Source organism: Pogona vitticeps, chromosome 3, assembly GCF_051106095.1.
Source record: "Pogona vitticeps strain Pit_001003342236 chromosome 3, PviZW2.1, whole genome shotgun sequence".
Taxonomy (NCBI): Eukaryota; Metazoa; Chordata; class Lepidosauria; order Squamata; family Agamidae; genus Pogona; species Pogona vitticeps.
This window is the reverse complement of record NC_135785.1, coordinates 232,351,139-232,373,544: the sequence shown is the minus strand read 5'-3', so window position 1 is coordinate 232,373,544 and position 22,406 is coordinate 232,351,139. Positions and strand designations below refer to the sequence as shown.

The following is a 22,406-nucleotide window of genomic DNA, read 5'->3' as shown; positions in this document are numbered from 1 at the left end:
AATAAAAATTTGTGATTGTGTTTCTTCGATTTCTGCTAATAAAACGGTATGGTTATTGTTGGGTAAAGTGACTGATATTTTTTGCTGTGAATTTCTTAACAATGCATTTGGCTGAGCCTCAGAATGGATCTGAAATGTTGATGTTCTTGATGAGGGTGCAAAGCAAATGAAGTTTCTTCCAGTTATCTTTTAAAGTGTTGCCATTATAGCAAGGAATATCTGTTGATAAGACCCTTCATGAGAAACTAAATATTTGATGCACTTTAGAGTTTTAAATCTTGAGTTAAGTCTTGGTGGCCCATGGCAACAAAATATATTTAAAGGGCATAGTAAAGAAAAGGTTAAGAACCACTGGTATATAACTTATTTATACCATGAATTTGGAGCTTCTTTTTAAAAATGCACATTTAAAATCAAGGCCAAACTACTTCTTGAATTTTACCATTATTATTACTTTAAGTTTACAGACTTCATCACAGAGTGCAGAATAATGTAGAATAACTCAAACAGTACAGTGCTTGAAACAATCCTATTAAGAACAGTTGCTTATTAAATATATGCACTGTTGCAGGCAAACCAGGAGTGGGTAAACAGAAGGATAGGTAAATGACAAGAGCTATGAGCATGTGCTCCTTTCCCCACAGTTAATGTAGAAGCAAACACATCAGTACTGTAGTTTATGTAAAATTGACTGTGTTTCATTCTGATCATGGACAAATAAGTTCTTATACTTATAGAGAACAAATGGTGTTGGAGTACAAACTACAGTGTTTCTTGGGAGCAGGAGAATGATGAAGTTCTGGAGGGAAAAAATAATAATAATGATGTGCCATCAAGTCAATTCTGACTTAGCAGGACTCGAACTCCCAACCTCTGGCTCTGCAGTCTGATGCCTAAACTCATTGAACTATCCAGCCTCCTAATTGAAAGGATGTAGCTGAACCATAAATATAATTCTGGAACTCTTAAAATACTCAAAGGTTTATTACTTTGCTTTATATAATTTATTCCTATAAAGTTCTCTGTATGTAGACAGCTTGTAGTGCCAATCCATTTATGTTTGCTCAGAAGTAATGCAATAAATTCTGTAGGATCAAATGACTGGGTGTGTTTTGGATTACTGCTTTATCTTTGGTAGTTAAAGTGGAAATACGAATTAGCAAGACTTATGGATGATGGAAAAGTATTACTGCGAATGAACTAAAGGCAGAAGTATTACTTTATTTCACCATATTGTTTCTCATGTTTCTGTAGATCATTTATTTTGCAGCTCAGAATAGGGTACCATAAGGGATTTGGAAATGAACAAAATTGGTTTGCAGAGGCTTCTTTTTTGTTGAGATCCTACAGTTTTAGATGTTGTTCCTGGCAAGTTAAAAACATCTTCAAAATGCAGGTCTTAGATTAATTTTAACCCTGCAGAGCAGAAATCACTCCAGTGCCTAGGTACAGACACTTTGCCATTCCAGTCCTTTGGGTGGGTCCAACGTGTCCATGCTACAGTGTAGAAATGTTTCCAAGGTCTAGAAATAGCTGCCACCTTATGATACTACCTTTCAGAAGCCAAGTGACTTAACAGAAACAGTGATTTTTATTGAGCAGAGACCAATTTCTTTTAAAGTTTATAGTAAAACTTTGCCTTTGCTTAGTCATTTGTTTGCTTTAAAGAGTCACATTACTTCCAGTTGACTCAGTTCCTCCTTGTAGTAATTGGGAAATTTAAGGGGAGAAAAAGGCCACTTAAATTCCTGTAGTGTAACAATATTGTTCATTGTAAATCCATGCCAGTTAGGAAGCAATGCATTAGTTCAAATAAGCACGCATTTGTCAATTCTAAGGATTTTTCAGATTTTTGAGGATAGTTCAAATAGACTGCGGATGATGCCAGCACATAGCTTGCTGCGAAAAGCAGGACAAGAACTGCCATTTGAAACTTTCGGCCCTGGAGCAGTGAGTATTAGCTGCAATGAAAGGTGGTTTGTTCTCCCTCTTTGACGAAGAACATATCCAGTTAAAGCAGTTCAGGTAGCTGGATTGGGGAGAGCCAGTCACAGTACCAGTATAGAATACAATAAACTCCCATTATCAGTGACTTTATTGCTGAGCAGGCTATTTGTGTCTGTGAATTTATTAGTTTCTGAGACTTATAGTATAAAAGAGGGCAGAATGTTCCCAGAATTATTGTTGTTCTTATTTCCCATATGTATATTCAGTTTATTATTAAATATCTTAACTTACGAGGAAGATTAAAAACATCAGTATATAACTGTGTGTGTTACTATATGTGCTGTCCAGTTAGAACCAACTTATAGTGATCCTAATAAGAGTTTTCAAGGTAAGTGAGATATTTAAGGAGCTGTTTCACCGGTTCTACTTCCTCAGTGAGTTTCCGTGGGTGACCAGGGATTCAAACTCTGTTTTCCAGAGTCCAACTCAGACTCTCTAGCCACTACACCACACTGGAATAAGCATAAAGTAACAAATCAACAGTCGAATCAAAATAAAACAATAATAAAAAAATTAAAATCTAAAAAAGAAAGAAAGGCTTATCTATGAAAACCAATTTTGAATTAAACAAATGTGCTTTAAAATTACAGTCAGATTTATCTTGTAGAATATTAATAAAATAAATACATCTACTGACTACTGTATTCCTCTTTATTTAATGTTCTTTATAATATCAACTCAGATGTAATTTCTCTTTTCTTGAATATTCTAGTAAACAGTAATTCTGTCTTTTTGCCTTTTCACCATGTCAATGGATCCTTCATCATTCTTTTTCTTTCCGTTTCATTTTGGTCTCTTCATGACCCCATGGACCAGAGCACGCCAGGCCCTCGTGTCTTCCACTGCCTCCCCGAGTTTGGTCAAATTCATGTTGGTAGTTTCAGTGACACTGTCCAACCATCTCGTCCTCTGTCGTCCCCTTCTCCTCTTGCCTTCACTCTTTCCCAACATCAGTGTCTTTTCCAGGGTACATACATTGACACAAATAAAATAATCACAAACCAATGTGGGTTTCTTTGTGTGTGGCATAATGCATTAAAAAAGGTACTTAACTCTAGTATAGATTGCGTAAATTATCTGAGTATTTTCAGCAGGAGAGGGCAAGTTGTGTTCCTCCCGCAATCCCCTATCACTCTCTCTGGTGGCCAGTAATGGAAATGACAGTCCAGTAGTATCTACAGAGCCACAAGTTTCAAATCGCTGACTGGAGAACAGAGAAGTTAGATATTCTTTCATAATAAAATAGAACAGAATTTGGCAAAGTTACTTTTTTGGACTTCACACACATATATATCTTTGCTGTCTTTCCGCAAGCAGGCTCTTAAGCCTGTCTTTCACTTCAGGCAGGCTTTCCCTAATTGACTGGCTTGTCAGAGAGGGATTTTTTAATGGATTGTTGTTCCTTGTTGCTTTTAAATATTTTTGATTTTATTTACTATTTTAATATAATATTTGTTACATTCTTCTTAAAATATGAACCCATATCACTCCAGGTAAACATACTAACATGCTTTCCATTTTGCCTGTTAATGATCAGAAACCATTTTCCACATCTGTTTTGGAACATGATTTGGCCAAAATCCTTTTGTGTAGCTATGCAAATTTTGGAGGCACATTGCTCTGAGTTAAGAAATCGTTATAGACATTATCAACTGCACACTGAGTCATGCAACGCATTAAGCAACTGATAATGTCTATAGTGATTTCTTAACTTGAGTCAATTTGCCTCCAAAAATTATGCTGTTTTTAGTAGACCATTGTAAAGAGACAGGAGGATTGGACCATTAACTTCTATAGCAGTGTAAATGCAAATCAAGTTTTCAGAGTGTAGGTGTTTTGTTTGAGCATGTTATGTTTATTTATAAATCCTGAGACTACTGTACCCATAACAATAATCTAATCTTCTAATCTTCCTTATTCCTGCCATATTCATTTTTTATGGTAAATATTTAAATTGTCCTTTGTCCTTTGTTTTTGTTTGGTGGAACATCCATTATTGTCATGTTAATTCAAAGTTTCTGCATCCATGAGTAGAAGAAACAGATACATCACGATGCCCCAAATTTGCACCTCAACTCTTGTATATAGTTATGTTTATGTTTTCATCATGATTAAAGCTTGTTGCAATTGATTAGGATTTCATCTGTGTACATCTAGATTCTACAGGCCTCTGTGGCTTTCACCAGACCCTGCTGTGCTCTTCTCTCCTGCAGTCCCCTGTGTGTACACCTATAACCTTGTTTTATATGGACAAAAAAATCTTCTGCAGCCAATTTTGGTACCATGTAGGGCTGTATGAGGAGTGAGAGAGGAAGAAATCTCTTGATTCTGGTGGCACTGGATACCAAATATACTGTTTAATCTTAACAATGGCAGACTTGCAAATTATCTCATTTAATTACCTAATTTTCTCACTGTCTCATCAGGCACCTATACCGGTATTTGATAGAATTCAGTTTAGTGTGCTAACATGCAAAGTTATAGCAGAATGCAAAAGCACATTTACTCCCCCCTAAAAAATCAGGAAAAAATGCTATAAATAACAGTGGGCATGAATATAGTGTAAAAGTCCCACATGCTTTTTCTGTGACAAACACAATTAGTTAATAAACAAGACACAGAATTGTTCAAAACACATTTTTCCGTGTGTCAAAAAAACCTTCTCTAATAGCTTTCAAATGCCTTTAAGAATGGAAAGTCTAAAATTACTTTTCTGAGAAAACTGTATTTTCACAGAACAGAGATTGCCGATAGTCTTTCAGGTTGGTAAGGGTTTTAACCTAAAGTTGAAGCTGAGTAAGAAAATCTATGCATTCTGTCTAATGTAAGTACTGTATATGTTTAGGCCATTTCAAGTTGTTAGATGAAATGCTGTAGCTGTTCCATTCTTAATGCAAGGGTTGTGGTTTGTTTAATGTTGCATTCTCTGTTATTTCTCCAAATTTCAGTTGAATTCTGCTTTTGGAAGGCTTTTCATGTGATTTCACTATTGTGTAAATCTTCAAATGTTATTCAATCCAGCAAATTATAAAGTAATTAAAATTCAGAAAGGATATACTCTGAAGCGTTGTAAAACTCAGGAAATCTTGTGGCAAAGGCTTTAAATTATACATTAAATTATACATTTTTACTAAAAAGATTTTGTATATATGGAACTTTGTTGCATGTTGCTTAAGTGCTTAAATTACGGCTTGACACATTTAAATCCCAGGTTTGCTTGGATTTTTAATCTGTATCTTTCTTCTGACTGCTAATGCCCAGGAACTTGGGGGGGGGGGTTGTTTTCATTTTCGTTGCACTTTTAAAATCTCCCTCTAGAATGCATTTATTAGTTAAATTGTTTTGAAACAATTCTGATTTTGTCTTTCAGTTAAATCCTTAAGGCTTGCTGTTCAGTTGGCCCCTGAATTAAATTAAATTAGATTATGATAATGAGTAATCTGAAATTTCACGTCACAAGACTGTCCTTATGGTATGTGCAAAGCAACAGTCTCAGCCTGTTAGATGGGATCATAGGGCTGGAGGGCACAGAATTAGATTCCATTTCTAATTTCCTATTCTTATATGAACCTGTTTCTTCTCTTAGGTTTTTTTTTACATGTCTTTAGTCTTGAGGTCAAATATCTACACTTAGTCAGTTGAAATCTAGACAGCTGTATGGCAGCTGTGGATTACTCAATCCTAGCATGATCCAACTGGTGGTCACTGGCTGTTAGAAACGGGGAAGGCTTACTTTCCCTTCCTGTCTCCTAGGATTGAAAAGGGAACAGCTTGTGTGGTCACCAAAGAAGTGATAATTACGTTTGCTGAAATCTAAAGCAAGTTTTTATATGAAGATGTTTTCCTAAGCAGCAATTAAGAACTCTTGCCATGTAATGGCAATATTTGAGAACTTCTGTCTTGCTCACAGACTGGCTGAGTCCAGGAGCAAGTCTTTGCAGGGTGGGGCATATGTAGCAATCAGCAGAGGACTGACAAACAGAGAGCTACTGAGGGGTCAGGTAAGGCAGGTGTGAGAGATTCAATGCTAAATCTGGGAACAGTTCAGAAGTCAAGCCAGACAAATATTCATTGCAAACAAACAAAAAAGAGAGTTCAGGAAGCATAATTAAGCCAGTCAAATAATCATGTCCAACCAAGAAGTCAGCAAGAAGGTTAAAAAAACATAGCAGGCAAGAGTTGCAACCATAACACACTTTCTCCAGCAAAAATATGGTCCAAAACTGAGGTTTATATAGCTGGGTTGCTGGAGCCACACCCTGTGCTGATCTACAAGTATTTGGCCAGCTGGCTGGGGAGTTCAACTGTTAGATGCATACTGTTGGTCTCCCTGGGTGGAAGAGCTTTCCTCCAAGGAGACTCCCAATTCCCAAGGACACCTCTTTCTTGACAGGTATTCCCTTACAGCTGAGTACTTCTTCTGGAAGCTTCTATACAGGCTCATGCCTTCAAGCTGCAATATTCATATATGCTGTGTTCAGCCTCCTCTGCCTCATCCAGAGTCAATTTTTTCTGCATGTTCGGGTTCTTGATCCCTGAAGAATCCATGATCAGACAAAAAGACATAGTCATCTGGGGGACCGTATGCATCTCAGGATCCAGATTCTACAGGATCTGCAGCTGCACAACGATGTTGGGTTCAAGTGACTCTGGCTTGTTTTCAATAGGAGACTTACTGGGCAAATTCTGCCCTACAATGAAACTTGCTTTGCTTCTGTTGAATCATCTCCAATAATACTTGCATAACAATAAACAGACTATTTGATACATTGAAATGGAGCCAGAAAATCCATTTCATCCAGCAGCGCCTGGAGTTGCCCGGCCACAACCCGCTCCAACACTTTGCCCAAATAAGGGAGGTTCACTACTGGTCGGTAGTTAACCACCAGCCTTGGGTTAGGTTAGGCTTTTTAAGGAGTGGTCGAATTACCGCCTCTTTCAAGGCGGTAGGGACCACTCCCTCTCTCAAAGAGGCGTTCGCGGCCTCCTGGACCCAAGCGCGACCCCTCCCGGCAGATCGTCCAATTAGCCAAGATGGGCAAGGGTCGAGCGGAGTGGTGGTAGAACGGACAGATCCAAGCACCCTGTCCACATCCTCGGGTCTCAACAATTGAAACTCATCCATTAATGTTTGACCTAAGCACAGCACACTGGACACATCTTCTGATTTTGCAGTAACAGTGGAGTCCAGCCCACTGCGAATCTGAGTGATTTTTTCCTCAAAATGAATAGCAAACTCATCACAGCGAGCTGATGAGCAGTCCGGGACCTCCACCGGATTTCCCGGTTGAAGAAGATCCCGGACCACCCTAGACAGCTCTGCTGGACGACATTCTGAGGAAGCAATACGGCTGGAGAAATATTGCCGTTTCGCCAGCCGTAGTGCCACGAAATAGGCCCGATAATGGGCTCTAAGTCGTGTTCGATCGGACTCCCAGCGGGACTTCCTCCACCTGCGCTCCAGCCGTCTCCCCTCTTGCTTCATTGCCCGCAGTTCAGAAGTATACCAAGGAGCTGTCTGGGCTCGGCGAGCACGGAGAGGGCGTTTAGGCGCAATTGTATCAACCGCCTGGGTCATCTCCCTATTTTATAGGGTGACCTGAGCTTCAATAGGAGAGCCGACCATATCAGATGGATAATCCCCCAGAGCATTCAGGAAATCATCCGGATCCATTAGTCTCCAGGGCGGATCATCTTAATAGATCCCCCACCCTTGCAGAGGGAAGAAGAAGCTAATAGACTAAACTTGACCAGGAAGTGGTCTGACCATGACAATGGGGTCACAACCAGCCCCTCCACATCCAAACCACCACCTTCCAATCCCGTTGTGAAAACCAGGTCCAAGGTGTGGCCCTTCTCATGTGTCAGGCCGATGACACATTGAGACAGCCCCATGGTTGTCATGGCCGCCATGAAGTCCTGAGCTGCCCCAGTCAAGGCAGCCTCAGCATGGATGTTGAGGTCCCCCAGCACCAACAGCCTGGGAGTCCTCAACACCAGGTCCGAGACTACCTCCGTCAGCTCAGGTAGGGAGACTGTTGGTACACAGCAGGGTGGGCGGTACAGAATCCTTAATCGGTCTCGCAAGCCCAACACACAATACATGCCCTCAAGACCTCCTCTCAAAGGGATAGGAAGCCTGGTCAAGGAGATAGAACCCCTATAGATTATAGCAACTCCCCCTCCCTGACCCTCCGAGCGACACTGGTGGTGGACCGAGTACCCATGCGGACTCAGCTGGGAGAGGGGGACACCACCTTCCTCTCCAACCCAGGTCTCAGTAATGCACGCCAAGTCAGCACCCTCATCCAGAATTACATCATGGATGAGGGTAGTCTTATTTTGTACTGACCTGGCATTCACCGTGTGGCTCGAGGATTTGCTGACATGTGATACCATCTGGTTGGGGGCAGGACTAGAAGAGGGGATACGTAGATGTAAGGTATCTAACCTCTCTTCTCTTACACGGGAATGTTCTACCCCCACCGCCATTCCTTCCCCTACCCAGCACCACCTCAATTGCTGCCCCCTCCAACGCCCTCCCCCCTTCCTGTTCCATCAGGTCCACTGTGGGTCTCTTATGCAATCCGATGGCAATTAATAGTAATAACAGTTAAAAACAAACAAACAAAAACAAACCCACACACCCTTCTAATGCTCCTTCTCCCCTCCCAGCCAGGTGGCTGGTGTTAAAGAAGGGGTGGGGTAGCCCAAAGCAGCAGCAGGGCCCCAGTCCTGTAGACCAAGGGAGTCCAGGCCAGAAATTCTCCCAGACACTGTCTCTCACCCAGTGTCTGAGGGACGGCAGATGTCACAGGCGACTCCCCCGACGGCAGGCACGCTGGATGCCCAGATGCCCAGATGTTAATGTGGAGAGGGACACGATCATATCTCATCACTGATTTAGCAGTAGCTATTAACAGGAATATGTTAATAGATAATTTCCTAAATAATGCTTTCTAAAGTGGCCCATTTTTGGTGCAACAACCAAGCGGCCGTTTATATCATAAACAACCTGACATCGCAATCAGAATGGGTCATGACATTGGTCGGGGCCTTTACATCATGGCTATTCCAGTTTAACATATTAGTGCATGCCCGACATATTCCAGGCATAGACATTAGAATAGCTGATGGTCTATTGCACCAACTAATATGTACTTCTGCAAGAGAAGTACATATTAGACTGTAGGACTGCATCCACAGAGTAGCCTTGGAGCAAGGCAGAACTGTATTGGTTACCAGGTTAACTGCTACAGCAGCTAAAAAATAAATGGAATTGGACAAGCAAGCCACAAACCAAATTATGTTGATTTAGAAGACAACTACACAGAAATAGTTAAGATTTGGTCTAGAACTGTTTCCAATGACCACCATTGTGCTGCTTCATATATATGACACTTGTTGGACAGTGTAAGCTTCTGTTAGTTCACAGATTGTCAGCAAGCATCTAATCAGGAAATAAATCTTCACACTGATAATCCACATTCTCCTCTCCATATATGAGTATGAATAAAACAGATTACAATTGCTGGTTGCCTGTTTATGACTGTTAGAATACATCTTAAAAAGTAGCTGTTCTTAAGTAAGAAAAAGAGACAGACAGAAAATTTTGAGTTGGATACAAATCTTGGCTCTCAATAGAGAAGTTGTTCAAATAATACATGTTTTGTAGAGGAGTGGGGCTGCCTGAAACCTGTTTATTAGTTAATAGCCTCCTCCTACCTCCCAGCACTAATCTTGTAAAGATGCTGATTTAATAAATCCAAGGAATTATTAAATAAACTAAGTATTTTATATTACTTGTCCTCTTTGAATCCAAATTGCAATACAACAGAATTACATTTTATAAATAACACCTTTTGTATGAGCACTACTGGGCATTGTACAAAAGAATCTAAATAGAACATGAATGCTGTAATCAAATGCAGACCCCAGGAAGGCAGACTGAAAATGCATGTTGCTAGTTAGAGGAATAGACAGGGTAAGTATAGAGGGTCACAGCAGAAAAGTTCATTTTAAACCCTAATGCACAATAGAATAATAATTTGTTTGCTTGCCTAAATTAACTGATCGGAGGCATTCAAGGATGTAGGGGAACGATTCCCAGATATGGTAATCATTTGTGTTTTACTTTTAGCTTTTTCTTAGCTTAAAAAGTTGGCATTTATACATTTTCTTCTGCTGTGCAGTCCAGGATGACATGCATGAGACTGCTAGGTAGTTGCCTACCTGGTCATTTACTAGACTTTGGCTTAAAATCTGCAGAGTGACTTCATCATTTCCTTCTAGACCATTGATGGTATCCAAGGATGTCTGCTCACCAATATTTTGCTCATGTCAGAAGCACCACACTATGATTAATGATTGTATCAGATAATTTTTGTTGCATAATCGGCTGCATCGAAAGCATTTGGGGCAGCTAGCACCAAATCTTATACAGTACACATTGAGGGGCATAGAATAAACAGTGAAGTGGCCTGGTTTTTTCATACTCAGAAAGAACTGTTTAATTACAAAAGCTCTATTTTCTTAGCTTCATTTTGATTCTGCCTTAGACTGTATATTAAGTGACTTTCAAGATACCCATTTCTTTCTGTGATCAGATGCTAGAATTCCATGGGGTTCCATTCATTTTGAGAGGTGGGTAGTTGTTTCTTTCCAGAGAATGTTCTGGGATTCTCTGCTGTTTCTTCAGGATTCACAGATGCTGTGACATTTTTTTCCTTGTCTTTAATCTGGGAGGCACAGGGTGGTGGCTGAAGAGTGGATATACTTATCTCTATATAAGTCATTGGGTGCAATGCCTGCGAGATAACTAATTGTTTTCAATTGGAGTTGACTTGAAGCATAATGATTCTGCAGGTTCTTCTTTGTGGCCTCTGTGAATCACACCCTGGGTAATCCACACCTGGGCAGAGCCTTGTCAAAGATTCTAGAGCTTCTGCGGTAGCAAAAAACCCATATTAGTGTAGGCCCCTCCCCCTCTGTATATATACCTTGGCGCCAGGACTCTCCTTTTAGTTTCTTTCAACTGTTGCATTGAGAGCCTCATGTTTCTTGCTTCTGTGAGTTTAAAAGTGAAAGAGTTCAATCTGGATTTCTTGTTTGATCGTATTTTTCATGGCCCCCTTGGGCCTATTTAAACATTGCATGTTCTGTGACAATAAAATCCCACTTTCAGATGGCCACGCTAAATGTTGCTAAATGTTTATTTTGCGTTGGTGAAGCTCACCAAACCTCCTTATGCCCTCGCTGTAAAAACTTGAAGTGTGGAGTTTTCAGCAGTTGCCTTTCTAGGCTTAACCTTCGGCTTTCGAAACAATCCTTTCAGTCTGCAAAAGCTATGGCTCAGCCTGCTTGTAAAACTACCTCACAAGCAAAGGCCATGGAAAAAGCCATTTCAGAGATGGCAAAACAAAGCCCTTCGGCCACGCCATCTTGTTCCAATGTACCCTCAACTTCATCTAAGCAAAAGAAGGGGCCGAAATCTAAAAAGTCGATGTCGAAGTCTTCGACATAGAAAACAACCTCAAAAAGAAAGCCGTCCATCGATGCCTCTTCTGCTCCAGATCCCTCACCACCAAAAAGGTCCAAGTCCTTGAAAGCAAAATCCCCTGGGATTGCTTCTCCATAGTCCTCAAAGGCTAGGGATTTAATTTGCATGGATGAAGAAGGGCTCCCTTCACACCAACCATACTCTTCACAATCTCCAGAATGGGAAGAGTGGATCGATCAACTTACATCCTCCCCTGCCAGCCCCCAGCAATCTGGCTTCCCTAGTAATTCCTCTTTGGTTGTTTCACCTGATATAGAAGCGGCAGAAATGCAACCTGATACCGTGCCCTACTCCGTCCCAGCAGGCCTACCACCTCAGCCTCCAAAGCGTCATCACGGGCATCAAATATCTGAGACAGGGAATCTGCTTCTGTGTGCGACATCGACCCATGCCCAGCACCATTATCAGACAGACCTCATCTCTCTACACCTCACTGTGTGGAGAATTCTCCCAATGTGACTGAAGTCTTGAATAGAGCAAGGAAGCCAGCTACTCAATTATTATATTCATATAAATGGAACTCTTTCCTCAAAATTTGCTCAATCACAAAAGTTACTTAAGGTCCCAGTTTCCTTGAGCACCCTTCTTAAGTTCCTTCATTACCTGCTTGACCAAGGTTTGGTCCATTCGACATTAAAGGTTTATATTTCTGCAATAGTTTCATACCAGCCTGAAGGGTCTGAAGTTTCCTGTTTGTTTTCTCATCCCACATTGAAGAGATTTCTAAGAGGGCTGTGAAATATGCATCCACCTATTTAGACCTCCACTTCCTCAGTGGTCTCTCCAGGTCGTTCTCCGTGCACTTGCTCATCCTCTGTTTGAGCCCATAGCTTCTGCAAACTTCAAACTTCTTTCCATCAAAACTTTGTTCCTTGTGGTGATAACTTCTGCACATCGAACAAGTGAATTGGCTGCTCTTCAGGCTGATGCTACTTATATTCATTTTTTTCCTGAAAAGGTTGTGTTGTATCCAGATGTATTTTCCCTTCCCAAAGTGATATCTGATTTCCATGTTAATCAACCTCTAATCCTCCCAACGCTATTTTCCAATCCATCTTCATGCTCCACTCCCTTGATGTTCATTGTGCCTTGGCATTCTATATCTCTAGAACCAGACTTCCGTACCTCTCCCAAACTTTTTGTTTGTTTCCATGGCCCACGAAAGGGTTCTCCTGCTTCCTCACAGTCTCAAGGTGGATTGTCTCGGCCATTACGTTGGCTTATGAATTGGCAGGCAAGATTCCGCCAAAGGTGCTAAGGGTACACTCTGCTAGAGCGATGGCAACATCTACAGCTTTGTTGCGTGGCATTGAAGTCCCTGACATCTGTTGACCAATCATTTGGTCTACACCCTTGACTTTTGTGACACACTATGGTCTTGATGTCAGGGCCAAGAGGGAAGCAAGTTTCGGAAGAGCTGTGCTGACTTCGTTGTTGGTGTGACGGCCCTCCTTCCAGTAAGTGAGCTTTCTAGTCACCAATTTGTGTGGATTCACAGAGGCCACAAGGAAGAAAAAGAGGTTACTTACCTGTAACCATGGTTCTTTGAGTAGTCTTCTCTGAATCCACACATCCTGTCCAGCCTCTCCGCTGTCTGTTACTTGTTTTCTTGAGTTTTGTGGGAGTCAGAGCTTTGACAGCGGTGGACATTTGGAACTGAGGTAATGGGTGGGTGGAGCGTGCACACCACGGGGCAATGTCCTACTAATCACGTATTTTTAAGCTCTAGAATATTCCGAGTAGTCCTGCGCAGGCGCAGTAAAACCCATTTGTGTGGATTCACAGAGGACCACTCAAAGAACCATGGTTACTGCTAAGTAACTTCTCTATCTCCAGATACATAGGCCCACAACTGAGCCAACAAATCATCACTACAATCCGCTCTCCAAAAATACAATTACTCCGGTCCACATTTCCATGTTGCCATCCCTAGTTTGCACCACTCAACGTTCCTGGACAAAACCAGCTTCATCACACTTGATGTTCAAGCACATCGACAACCTTTATCAAGTCTATGATCCGGGAGCAGTTTTCTCCAAAAACAACTAGCCCCTAACTCAATCTTTGTTGAAGCTTCCCAATCTCAATCTCGACATCATCAAGTCCTCATACCACCCAATAAGGACAGCAAGAGAATTGACTCTTCAGCTGCCTTCATCATGAGAGATGCTAACTACCAAGGAGCCATGGCCGCCTACCAGTGTTTCCTCTGGGACAATATGTCCACCTTCATTGAGGCACTTCCTGAGGACAAAAAGGTTTTGCCTCAAACTTTTCAACAAGAAGGACTTTCAGTTGCCAAACAAGAAATGCTATCAGCCAGATATACTGTTGATGCCACAGCCAAATCCATGGCTACCTCCGTTGCTCTCCGGTGTTTTTCCTGGTTGAGAACAGCTGGCCTCGCTGAAGATGCAAGAGCACTCATTGAAGACCTCCCTTTTGACAGGACAGGTATTTTTAATGCAGAGACAGATGACATTTTGGAAAATGTCCAGAGAAACAGATCAGATACTAGATCTTATATCCTTCATACCAACAGCACCCCCAACGTACTCAATGGTGGCGCCCCTACAACTCGTACCAGAAGTTCCATCACGAACCTCAGAGGCAAACCTCTTATACACACTAATTCAAACAACAAAATTACTGGGCCAAACCACATCAACAAACCAGGACTAGGCGCAATGATCACAAAGCTAAGCATCATATTTGATCACAACATACCACATTTCTCCTTTTGCCCTCTGGAAACACTTACGTGTTTGGGAAGCCATCACGTCGTCCGAAGCGGGTATCACATTCAATTCCATCACCTCTTATGACAGTGCACACCTCCATCACAAACCCTACATGACGAAATACAGACCCTGTTTCTCAAGGATGCCATAGAACCAGTATATCAAACTGACAGCATTTTTCTCTCTCGTTATTTCACTGTCCATCCTTGACCTCAGAAACCTAAATCACTACATTATTACTACCAAATTCCGCATGGAAACCCTTGAGTCTGTTCTTTCCCTTCTTCAGAAAAAACCACTGGTTTGCACTCGTAGATTTAACAGACACTTACTTCCATGTATCTATGAACCCCCCTCACAGGCCTTACCTCCGCTTCCAGCTCAGAACTCAAGCCTACCAATTCAAAAGACTCCACTTCAGACTTGGAACAGCTTCCAGAGTTTTCGTCACCTGTCAGCTCCCTACGAAGGGTCTACAGGTGACATCACAGAGAATCTCTTCTACCATTCACCTGGCGTACCAGCTTACTCAAATGCCAGCTCCTCAGGAGATTCGCCCTCACTCCACTAGGGCAGTGGCAGCTTCCATGGTGTTTCTTCGCAGCGTTCCTCTTCTGGACATCTGCCACCTGGTCACAGGTGTCCACATTCATCAAGCACTATAGATTGGATGTTTGGCAAAAATCTGATATGGCCGTTGGATGTGCTGTGAGAGCTTCTACCTTGGCATGACACCCTCCTCTGGGTAAGACAGCTTGTTAGTCACCCAGGGTGTGATTCACACGAAGAACTACAATTACAGTTGAGTAACCTGTCGTTTTACTGAGAATTACAACTCCCTGTTTTGCATGGGCTGAAATATATATCATGTTGGAAGGTATATTTGCCTATGGAATAGTAACAAGTGAACAAAGGCTACCACTATGAGCTTCTCAATTTCAAAGCCATCCACAGTATGCTGTGTTAAATGTAAGATTTGTATATACAGTTCTTACCAGGTCTAAAGCCAGGCCATTGTGGGATGAGGAGTGGTACTCCTGCCACTATAAAAAGTTAAGAATATTTCCTTGCATGTTTTTGTACAGGTGACAGAGTACTGAGATCTCCCTGAATTTTTTTGGATCTGTGAGTTCTTTACCAGGTTTCAGGATAGGAATCACTTGTGATTTGCTAAAAGCTTTTGGGATCCTGAGAGAGTCATGACATTTAACGTAGAAACTAAGGAGCTACTTTTTAGTTACTGTGCCAAATCTGTCCTTTGTGGATGTCATTCAGGACTGCTGCCTTGTCATTTTTGCAGCTACAAATAGCACTTCCAGTTCACTTAAGCTGAGTGGTCTGGTAGGGTTATTCCTCTCCAATGGCTTGTTTGTTTCAGGTTTAAGTTATGCTTTCCTGTGGTGATGTTCAGACCTGCCATTAATGAGGAGTCAATGCACTATTTGATTTGTTAAAAATTTTGTGTGAATAAAACCTTATTTGGGTTATAACTGTGAAGATTCTCAGTCATCCTGGTGTGGTTATCTGGAAGTTGAGTCATGGCCACTGGACTTCTTGTTAGGTTGAAAGGTTTCGCTACTCATCCAAGTAGCTTCTTCATTTGTGTTGTTGTTAAGCTGCTTCAGTAATCTCCACACTTTTTGATTGTTTCATTACATGATTATTTCTTCCAAGTGTTTTATTCAAATATCTCTTTCACTTTCTAAGACCAAATAAATCAATGACTGCCATATATCCAACAGGACATATATCTGTATTAAGAGCAGATTTCCCTTCTCCACCACCATGTTCCCTAAATCTTGTATTCTGTTGTGTTGGGGGCATGGGTGGTACAGGGCAGGAAAGAGAAAAGCCAAACCCCAGTGTATAAACAGCAATATGTTTGTGTGACATTACACATAGCATCTGTTTCTCCCTTGAAACTTTTTGCAAAACGCTGCAATTAAATAAATAAATAATCACCTAAAGGCATGTTTCATAAAAAAAATTATTCATAAAAATTATCTCAGTGATAATAATCTGAATAGCCAAATGTATTTATCACAATTGATATCTCATTCATGCTCTTTACCTTTATATATTTTAAACAATCATTTCATTAGTACATATGTAGCATTTATAAACTGTTCCCCCTGTATAGTTGCTTTTGTTTCAGAAGGAAATCAAGGAAAGGAAAAGGAAAAAACTACACTTACTGCCAAATTCTGCACATTATTTATTATTACAAATTAAGTTTAAAATAGTGTGAAAAGTGGATTTTAATACTTTGACTCACATCTAATTATAAAAACCTATATGCCTAATTATAATCATGTGCCATCAAGTCAATTCTGATTATGGTAACCATTTTCAGAGTTTACCAGGTAGGGAATACTTAGAAGTGGTTTACCATTTTCTTCTTGAGGGACACCCTGGGACTGTGCAGCTTGCCAAAGGCCACAAATGCTGGCTTTTCTCATGGGAGGCACAGTGGGGAATCAAGCTCCCAACCTCTGGCTCCACAGCCAGATACCTCAACCACTGAGCTATCCAGCCATCTCTAACGGCTTATTTTTCCAAGTTACCATAAATATTTACTGTGATATTAAAGGATGAAGAAATCTATCAGTATCACTTTCTTCTACACTCAGTTTTTAAAAACCTCAAGTTCTTGTTCTAAGGAAGAATGAATTAAAATTTGAGCAAGCTCTTTGAAATGAAAAACAAAAATTTCCCCACTTTAGGAAGCCAGATTTGAGAAATGCAGCTATTCCCAGGTTATGCTTGTTTAACATTTAGCTGTTAAAGACAAGAAGCTTCAGGGGAGGGGCCAGGAATCCTAATTCAGCACTAACATGGTTGAATGCACAGTAGTCAAAGACAGACTTTGATGGGCTAACCACTCAAAACTCTGGATATGAATAGACAAATCTGTTAGTATATTCGCGAAGGCTTTTACGGCCGGGATCTAATGGTTGTTCTGAGTTTTTCGGGCTCTTTGGCCGTGTTCTGAAGGTTGTTCTTCCTAACGTTTTGCCAGTCTCTGTGGCCGGCATCTTCAGAGGACAGCAACCTGTGCTATGGTGTAGTTGGCTTGGGAGTGCAGTATTTATGGCTGTGAGATAGGTTTTTTGTCTTTTTCTGTAGATGGGTGATTAGTGTGTATTGTTGTGGGTGTATTGTTGTGCTAAGGAGAAGAGATTATCTATTCCTGTGGTTGATGGGTGTCATTAGCTGGTCTTTTGTGTGTAGTGATCCCCTGTCCTTGTGGCTGGGTAGAGTTTGTTGACCTTTTGCATGTTGTATTTTTGAGAGCTGGGAGCCCAGTTTTGTTGAGCTTCATACTTTCCTCTTTTTTGTTGAAACTCTGCTGGTGCTTGTGGATTTCAGTGGCTTCCCTGTGCAGTCTGACGTAATGATTGCTGGTGTTGTCCAGTATTTCAATATTTTGAAATAGAATTTCATGTCCAGTTTGTTTCAGGGCATATTCAGCTACTGCCGATTTTTCTGGTTGTTTTAGTCTGTAGTGTCTCCAATGTTCTTTGATTCTGGTGTGGATGCTTCGTTTTGTGGTTCCAATATATACCTGGCCACAACTGCAAGGTATTCGGTATACTCCTGCAGTGGTGAGGGGGTCCCTTCTGTCCTTTGCTGACCGTAACATTTGTTGTATTTTTGTGGTGGGCTTGAATACTGTTTGTAGGTTGTGTTTTTTTCAAAAGTTTTCCCATGCGGTCCGTGACCCCTTTGATGTATGGCAGAAATACTTTATTTGTAGGTGGCTGTTTTTCTTCTTCAGTTCGGTGTTGTTTTCTTGGTTTGATGGCTCTTGTGATTTCATTTTTGGAGTAGCCATTTGCCTGTATGGCCCAATTCAGATGGTTTAGTTCAGTGCTGAGAAACTGAGCTTTACAGTTCCGATTTGCATGGTTTACCAGTGTTTTGATTATGCCTCTTTTTTGCTGTGGCTGGTGGTTGGAGTTTTTGTGTAGGTACCGGTCTGTGTGGGTGGGTTTTCTGTAGACCTTGTGTCCCAGTCAGAGGTCAGTTTTGCGTAGGACCATGGCATCTAAGAACAGGAGCTGGCCCTCTATTTCTTTTTCCATGGTGAATTGTATATTTGGGTGGAATCCTGTTGAGATGGTTGAGAAATTCTTCCAATTTTTCTTCACTGTGACTCCAAATTGTAAAGGTGTCATCCACATATCGGAACCAGACTGTGGATGCGAGGGGTGCCAAAGACAGGGCAAGTTTTTCAAAATGCTCCATGTAGAAGTTTGCTATAACCGGGCTGAGCGGGCTGCCCATGGCCACTCCATCTGTCTGTTCATAGAACTCATGGAAATAGCTGGCCCTTAGGCAGTGTTGGAAGAGGGCCTTGATGTCTTCTGGAAATATCTGCTGGATGAGTCTCAGGATGTCCTTTATCGGTACTTTTGGGGAACAGGGATACTACGTCAAAGCTGATTAGTCTGTCCCCAGGCTTGCTTATGAAATGTCCTGAGTCTTTGATGTAGGATGAGGTTTGTCCAATGTAGGTCTGTAGGAGGGTCGCTAGGTGTTTGGCTAATTCATATGTTGGGGAGCTGATGGCACTTACAATGGGCCTGAGTGGGATTGAGTCCTTGTGGATTTTGGGGAGTCCATATAGTCCCGGTGGGAGAGCTTCTGTCTTGCAAATACGTTGAAGGACGTTGGGGTGCAGGGAGGAACTCCTGATCAGCATGTTTGTTTGTTTTGTGATTTTGTTGGTTGGGTCCCGTTTCAGTTTTCTGTAGGTGGTGGGGTCTAGAAGTTCTCTGATTTTGTCCTTGTATTTTTCTGTTTCCATGATTACTGTGGTGTTGCCTTTGTCTGCTGGCAGGATGATGATGTCCAGGTCTGAGTTCAGGGACTTGATGGCATTTCTCTCTTTTCTTGTTATGTTGCTTTTGGGAGGTTTTGGTTTCCGTAAGATCCTGGTCACTTGTTTCTTTAGGTCGCAAATATAATGACCCCAGACAGCAACATGTAAAGATGCCTCTGGACCTTTAAGAGCTACGAGACTTCTTCAAGTGATGGGAGAAGAGGTTCTACATGACATACAGAAAGGGCAGTAACCTGAAGTCAACTCCCATGAAAAAGATTCCCCAACTACCAGTTCTTAAAATGTTCACAGCACTGTTCCAGTGTTTGCAATGCTCTTATCTTCTGTCACTTTCTTTCTCTATACTGTATTCCATTTTAATGACCACCAGAATGTTCTGGTATAATTCCTCTGTGTATTCTTGCCACTTCGTCTTGATGTCTTCTGCTCCTGTTAGGTCCCTCCCATTTTTGTCCTTTATCATGTCCATCTTTGCACAAAATGTTCCTTTAATATCTCCAATTTTCCTGAACAGATCTCTGGTTTTTCCTTTTCTATTATTTTCCTCTATTTCTTTGCATTGTTCATTTAAAAGGCCCTCTTGTCTGTCCTTGCTATTCTTTGGAAGTCCTGATCTCCCTTGCATTTTGTTTCCCTTCTCTTCTCTGCTATTTGTAAGGCCTTGTTGGACAGCCACTTTGCTTTCTTGCATTTCCTTTTCTTTGGGATGGTTTTTGTTGCTGCCTCCTGGACAATGTTACGAGCCTCTATCCATAGTTCTTCAGGTACTCTGTCCACCAAATCTAGTTCCTTAAATCTGTTCTTCACTTCCACTGTGTATTCATAAGGGATTTGGTTTAGATTATACCTGACTAGCCCACTGTTTTTTCCTACTCTCTTCAGTTTAAGTTTGAATTTTGCTATGAGAAGCTGATGATCAGAGCCACAATCAGCTCCAGGTCTTGTTTTTGCTGACTGTATAGAGCTTCTCCCTCTTTGGCTGCAGAGAATATAATCAATCTGATTTCAGTATTGCCCATCTTGTGAGTCGCCTCTTGTGTTGTTGGAAAAGAGTGTTTGTGATGACCGGCTTGTTCTCTTGACATTTGCCCTGCTTCATTTTGAACTCCAAGGCCAAACTTACCTGTTGTTCCTTTTATCTCTTGACTCCCTACTTTAGCATTCCAATCCCCTATAATGAGAAGAACATCTTTATTTTGTGTCAGTTCTAGAAGGTGTTGTAGGTCTTCATAAAACTGGTCAATTTCAGTCTCCTCTGCATTGGTGGTTGGTGAATAACTTGGATTACTGTGATGTCGAAAGGTATTGAAATCATTCTATCATTTTTGAGATTATATCCCATTACAGCTTTTCCCACTCTTTTGTTGACTATGAGGGAACTGGATAACATGCACAAGGTCCTGAATATATCTATGTTCATGGAATTTGTTCACCCCGTGTCATGTGAGATATTTTTTCAGACTGGGGAGCCAAGCCCCAGATTACAGATACTATAATATAGAAGAGCAAATGGAACAGTGTAAATTTCTCCAGTCACCTAATCTGACTGGTTTTAAGATTTCCAGACATCTGCAAAAATGGTGCTTCAAAACAGTATAAGTGAAATAGTAGTTTCCTTTGCCTGCAAATTGCTCCAGTGGAGCAGAAGACAAGAGGTCAGTATCCTGTCATCCCATGTGCAAGATTGCCTGCCAGCACCATTCAGCGCTCTGCATTTTCCAAACACCTATCCATTTGCTTCTTTTATACCTTTCTTTTGTGATCTGAAACTTACTCCTCTCACTGAATAAATCATGAATAAATAAAATTAATAAATTAAAAATAAATCTTCTGAGACAGCTGATAATAACTAATCTTTATTGTCCTCCTTGTTCTGCTTAAACTGTTCTGGAATGTGCTCAGTAGAATCAGGGTGCACTAATAAGGGTCTTCCAGGCAGGGCTCTGCTTGCAATCAATCTGACATTCAAAGAATTCTGTGTGAATCTATTCCAGAGTGCAAGTTTTTAATTTCTTTCTACATTTCCACTCTGCTGCTGGTGGTGCTTGGTTTTTTACTTACACACACCCTGCTAAAAAGAGAAAATTAGATAATTATTTGCTATTAAATCAATCATGGTGATCCTTTCCAGGGTTTTCTAGGTTTAGAGTACTTGGGTGCATTCCCTTGCCCTGAAGGTGCTCTGGGACTCTGCACCTTGCCCAAGGCTAAGTAGGCTGTCTCTTCTCCTGGAGTGGGGAATCAAATTCCCAACCTGCATCTCCACAGACAGATATCCTTACTAACTAAACTGCAATATCTTTTGATTGGTAGCCTTTGTTTGGAAACACCCTAAGATATGTGCTAAGGTGATTAATCAACTAAATAGTTGAATGGTTGTTGTGGGTTTGGGGGGCTTTTAAAAATTTAACAAATAAATAGTTGAATATCTTGCATAATTGAGAGTTTATCTGAAAAAACTATGTATGCAAAGATCACCAGATTTTCACATTGCATCTTGGTATTTCACAAAGCACATCATATATCTTGAGAAGACATACAGTCTGTTTTAAAGTTTTCTGTGGTCCTAATTTTCTGTTAAAATATGGAAGCAGAACCTTGACACACACTGATAGTTATCTTTCTCTCTTCTCCTTACCTTAAAATTCTCATATTTGAATTGGCAGAATCTGCTTTTTAGGGCTAATAAAATGCTACTAATAGATCTTACAGTACATTCATCCATTGATTACTAGTGCTGAAGAAATTTTGTTAGTAGGTTGCTGTTCTGTTGAATTTGAGCGGTCTGTTTTTCTGCTTGGAAACTGCACAGATCTTCCAACAATGTTTGTTTTTATAGTTCTTTTCTTCTCTCTCTCTCTCCCACTCCCTCTCTCCCTCTCTCTCTCTCTCCCTCTTTCTCTTTAAATTTCAGGGAAACAGTTTCAAGAGGCATGCCCGCCTCTCTGGTGTTGTGTCAAATGCTCCATCAAGAGGCAATAACGTACATTCCTCTGGCAGAACGGGATGGGTTTTTTTTTCTTTCTGTTTATTTATAAGATGTTTCCTTTTAGTTAGTGGAAGTTTGATCGTCAAGAGGCTCCAGTGATTTTCCTTCCCACCTCTTTCCTCCCTGAGTTCTCTGCCTCGGCACTCCCTGTGGATCCCAATGAACTCAAAAAGCTCAGGCAGGCATAGCAGCCAAACCTTGTCACTCTCAAGAGGCAGAAAAGCTCCTTCGTCATCACTTGGAACAGGAACTACAATGGTGGTG

The 22,406-nt window shown here is 41.1% G+C and overlaps 1 protein-coding gene across 11 annotated transcripts in view; it reads left to right on the top strand.

The window, feature by feature from the left end:
• The window catches only part of ZBTB20 (zinc finger and BTB domain containing 20), a 675,920-nt gene that overhangs the window by 369,541 nt on the left and 283,973 nt on the right, over window positions 1-22,406 (top strand). Inside the window, exon 1 of one of the 11 annotated variants that reach the window (XM_072993821.2) lies at window positions 1-22,406. This exon is cut by the window's left edge and continues 6,295 nt beyond it. The exons of the other annotated variants lie outside the window; for them this stretch is intronic. The gene's annotated coding sequence lies outside the window, so the exon portion shown is untranslated. 11 annotated transcript variants of the gene reach the window in all.